Source organism: Capsicum annuum, chromosome 8 (genome assembly GCF_002878395.1).
Source record: "Capsicum annuum cultivar UCD-10X-F1 chromosome 8, UCD10Xv1.1, whole genome shotgun sequence".
NCBI lineage: Eukaryota > Viridiplantae > Streptophyta > Magnoliopsida > Solanales > Solanaceae > Capsicum > Capsicum annuum.
The window spans coordinates 92031582-92037200 of NC_061118.1; the positions used below are offsets into that span (position 1 = coordinate 92031582).

Sequence of the window (5619 nt, forward strand, 5' to 3'; positions counted from 1 at the left end):
TCAATCTATTGGGCATGTATCATCAATCAAAAAAGGTCCATCTCCCTATTAAGCATAGTAAATCTACACTCATTCATAACGTAACTCGACACACCGGTCATGAACTTACTCATAATGGTCCTGGAGTCAGCCATTATACTAGGTGCATATTTGGAAAACTAATTGAATCTAAGGAAATACTCCTTAACAGTCATAGAGCCTTATCTCAAATTCATGAATTCCTCTATATTTGCTTCCCTCATCTCAAGAGGAAAAAATCTGAGAACGCATCCTGGAATAACTGCCAAGTCATGGGAGAGGTATCCTCCCCTCTACTTTCCCTCCACATTTACATCCAATCATATGCAACATCTTTCATTTAATAGGCAGCTAATTCAGCATTTTCCTCCTCAGTCACGTACATAATCTGGGTGATCTTTCTTACTTCATCCAAGTACATCTGTGGGCCTTCACCTACCTTCAACCCATAGAACTCAGGAGGATTCATCCGCATATAGTCACGAACTCAATCTGCAGTAGAAATATTCTCTTGCAGAGGTGGAACAGTAGCCTGGGTGTTAGCTTGAGTATTGGTGATAACTGCCTGGGCTAGCACTTGAAAAGCTGCCCAAAATTCTGCATGAGACATATGCTCATTCAGGGGATCAACGGGTTAAGGTTGCTCATTGTTTCTACGACCTCGATGAAGAAGCATTTTTTGTCATAAGAGAGCACGAATTAATATTAGACAGAAATAGTCGTAGGCATGATAGATTTTTGAAAGAAAGAAATGACTTTTTCTAAAACATCCCATAGCGTCTTGCTCATAGATGTGGCGCAATACACACTGATGATCAAGACTCTATGTAACGCGGCTTATCAGATTCCCTAGGAATCTTTAAACCTTAGTCTTTGATACCAAGCTTGTAACGCCCCAAGATCCCATCCTGAGATGTCACACGGTGCTTAAATCCACACGCGGCCTTAAGCTAACCCTCTAAACCTGCCATCACTTCTAGAACTTACTTTGACAATAGTCATGCTAATATAAGAGAGAATGACATATCATAAACATACTGGAATAAGATAAGAAACTAGCCTGTACAATCCAAAATACTGAAATTCTGTACATACCAACCCTTTAATCTGACAAAGCCTCTATACATCAAAATCAAGGAGACATTGGCACAAACCACCAACTAACTCAAATAGTACTGAAAGCCATAACAACAAAACGGTATCACAAAATTATAAGCATGGTCCTCGAACCATGAGGACTCACTACTAAGAAGACAAAAAGCGGCACCTGAAAATTGCTAACGCGGCTGAGAACCTGAACCTACATTACGAGAAAATGTAGCCCATAGGAAAATATGAGGGTCAGTACTTTGGAATGTACTGAGTATGTAGGGCTGCATGAAAAAATGTAAATATCATTATCAATTTTATGAAAATATGCAGATGTACAATGATGGCTCACTTGGCTTGAGTTAGATTGAAACATACTTTTCATGATCGCATCATAAATAAATCATATGATGAAAACCTCATAAATCATCATAAATAACTCAACTCTTCAACTCAAGACTCGGAGTGACTATAATTCAAGAACCTTGACTCTTATGGACATGGGAAGTTCTTATAACCGACATAAACCATGTGAGCTACATGGAGTTCAACATTTTTCCCTCCTAAGGAGAGAACCCCACATTGGCGGGAGCATCGTACTCCTGCCAAGGAGTGTAACCTAAATTTAGTGATCACATTCTCATACTCGGACTCCGGCCTATAATTATGAATATCAATCCTACAGTGGCACTTAGTTTTAGGGGAAATACCATATTTCACGCTTGATGCCAAATACTACTCCCAGACACAAGCTTAGAATGTGTTAGGAAATCCACCACAAACATCACAAGGGTCTATCATGAAGATCAAATCAAATCTCTTTCTTATTTATCAAATCATAATTAATTTGTGGATCCTAACTCGACTTAAATCAAATCAATCACTCTCAATATCAAAATGGATTAATTCATTAAGTCATGGCAACATCAATAACTTTGAGGAAATATCAAGACTTATTGTAACAACTCAAGTTTCATGAATTAATATACTCAATAATCCAATTTGTCATAAGGAAGCATAGAGCTTGACACATATCTTGAAAGCACTTGAAATACCAACTCACGGTAGGAACTTGAAATTCACAATATTAAATATCAAGTCATCACTTGGAAATTATAAAATAATCATGTATAACAAAACTTGAACAATTTATATTCTCATAATCTTATTATGAAGTAATTTGGGTATAAACCCACTTGCAAAATCATATAAATCCATAATAAAAATCAAAGTTTTGAGCACAAGAACGAAAGAATTGCTCTTGTTTAAAACCCCACATACCTTAATCTTTGAAATTGGTTGAACTATAGTGCTTGAGACTTTACTCACACATGTAATAAAAAAAAATTCTTGAAGCCCACTCTACGAGGAACTTGATTCTTGAAGGAATCTTGAAGATTTATGGATGATTTTTGGAAGATTAATTTCCTTAAATAAAACCCTAGATATATTTTTTAAGAGAATTGGAAGAGAGAAATGAAGGAATTAGGTTTTGAATGAGAATTCTCATATATATAAAGGCCTCCAAAAATGGGAAAATGACCAAAATACCCGTGCAAAAATCATGCATCAATTGCTGAAAAAAATAGTTGATAACATCCGTGACAAGCCGTCAGGCCCCTGATAGGCCGTCACGAATTGTCGTCACAAAAAGGATGGATTTTGTGACTTTCTGCCTTAAGGTGACGACATTTTGTGATGGGCCATCAGGCTTGTGATAAGTCGTCACAAAAGGTCGTCACGAATTCTCCAGGCTGACACACTGGAGTAAAATAAGCATAACTCTTTGCTCTAATATTGGATTTTGATGAAATGGGTATCGTTGGAAATCTAGTTCAATTATATATCTTTTGATAGGTCATGATCTCAATAATTCGTAGAACAATGGGAGATATACTCATTTGAAGTTGACTATGCCAAAATCCTTCTCAAGAATTCAATCGGTAAAGAATGTTTTGATTCTCCCAATCATTAGGACATCTTTAAAGACTTAATACACATCATCCTTTACCAGAAAACAACCAAAACACTATAATTTATTTATCATAGGCTTGATTCATGGTGGAACTATTGGTTAGAATCTCGGGGTATTCTATATTGTTTATAGGTATTGATTGCTAGTCATAATTATTAGTTATTGATGTTAGGTTATGATATTACTCGCTGATTATATTAAGAGTTTTAGGTGAAAGCCCCAATTGGCTTAGATCCCACATCACTCTTGAAAGAGGGGTGTTGGTTATGAGTAATTATGAAAAACTATTTAATACTAGTTATCTCCTTTGCATTATATTAGAAATAAGGATGGTATGTGATTTAGCTACATTTATGGGCATCATTCTAGAAATAGGGATGCTAAGTTGATATTTTTGATTGGTAAGTTTAGCATGCTCATAGGTATTTTAAAGAACCCATGAATGCAATTTTAGTGTTGTGTTGAAAGACTAGCAATAAGAGAAAATCTAGCCTACCCATGTCTTTGACTAAGAAATGTACTAACCTTCAAATATGCATTACATGAATGACCCCTAGGATTGCATAACTCCAAAACTCTTCTGTTGATGGATTTTATTCAATAAATTGTCGATCTTACTTAGTGTCATAAGTAAATTTTATTTAAACTAAATTTCAACTCACAACTCCCCCCTCCCACAATTTTTATTTATGTTTTTCTTTAAATATACATTGTGGGTCAACACCTTGTAACTTTCAATGTACATACGTCCTAAAAGATAAATTACACTTCCAATGGATTTTACCCCAACAAAAGTTGGACTATTATATTGACAATGATCACCTTGCACCAAAAAATTGGTGTAAGTTGAGCATTATCATAAATGGCTTCGTTGTTGGGGAGTGAAACTTAGTTTTTGCTTGTGTGGTGTTGTTAGTAACTTTGTGTTTAATCGTAGTGTTTCACTATACGTTAGTTGTTGTTTGTGGTCTTTTGAATAGGTGACTATTATTTCATCCAAATAGCCATGAGTCGAGAGGGGATCAACAATAACTCATCATATGAATATGCAGAGGTTATGGATCTTCTTGGTAATGGTAAATATTATAGTGCCATCCGTATTCCATATACAGAGGGAAAAGGTTGTTTGGGGGTCAATCACATAAAGTTCCAATTTTCATTTGAAGAACTTTATTGAAGTATGCTCTTCATTTGATGTCGCCCATATCTAACAATAGTCTATTCGGTTGAGGATTTTCTCATTCTTTTTAAGGGTGAAATGGTGTTGTGGTTGAGATCTCTACCTGTCGGTTCACATCTTGGGTCGAGCTTAAGGATACCTTTTTAGATCGATATTTCCCTATTTCAAAGATGTTGAAATTTATGGACGAAATCATAAATTTTCATCAATATAGTGAGCGTTTATATAAAGTATGGAAAAGGTTTAAGGATAAAATGTTGCAATGCCCAAACCATGAAGTTCCTGAGAAGATGCTTCTCCAAGTACTTTATTGAGAGTTATATCAATTGAATAAAACCATTATTTATAATAGTTCTGGAGGGTCCCTTATCAAGTTGCCTTATAAAGATCCATCAAGCGTGTTAGATCAAGTGACTAAGTTAGATAGAGGTTAGAACATGGAGGAGACCAAGGTGTCCATGGGGGATCCTTCTACATCCTTTATGGGTCAAGATCAAAGAAAAAAATACGAGGAAAATGATTCAAATATAATAAAGGTGAGATCACACCTTGAACTTCTTACTCCATATATGATGGGAACATTGTCTTAAGGAATCAATCCTATAGCTTCAAGGAATGCTAGGGTATATGAAGATGAACAAAGAGAGATACTTAAGAGAGACATGATATTGTTTCTATAAAATTTGGTGGGTTCCCACATTGTCTACCAAAGGCAAGGTGGGAATCAAGGTCGGAACAATGAGAATTGAGACATATCCCTTATTGAAATAGAGAGATATGTAAATGAAGATGTTTTGGCCCGAATCTTTGTAGAAGTTGAGGGGATCGACAATATAGTGAAGGAAATGAGGATTGACTTCACCTAGTTACATCAAATAGTAGAGTTCAATTTAACCACCATTCAACAATTAGAGCCAAAATTGAATAAAATATCGGCACACATCAGTGCAAGACAAAACAGAGATATGCCGAGTGGTATGGTAACAAAATGATATTATCACTAGAAGTGGGAAAACTCTTAGCATAGGCATGGAGCTTAATTGTGACCCCAATGGGAGAGCAAAAGATGCTCTAGAAAATATGAGGAGAAAGAGGCCAAATAATAATGAGTTAAAGGCAAGTGAAGTTATCATTGAAAATTCAAGGTGAAAGAACCTCAAAGTGGCTCCATCCAGAAATTACAATTCCTTCCCCTTGTCCCTAAAGGCTAAACATTAAAGGGGATAATGCTAAGTTCAAGAAGTTTCTTGAAAAATTTAGCAACCTAACTATCAACATTTCATTGATAAAAGCCTTGGCATAAATTTTAGGGTATCTAACTTTATGAAATAATTAGTCACCAAAAAACGGCTTATGT

General features: G+C 35.6%; 1 non-coding gene across 1 annotated transcript; it reads right to left on the bottom strand.

Moving 5' to 3' along the window:
• Positions 1-4438: 4438 nt before the first annotated feature.
• On the bottom strand, positions 4439-4542 carry LOC124886809. The gene has a single exon (XR_007044216.1). It is a non-coding gene; the product is annotated as a small nucleolar RNA R71 (small nucleolar RNA).
• Positions 4543-5619: the final 1077 nt, after the last annotated feature.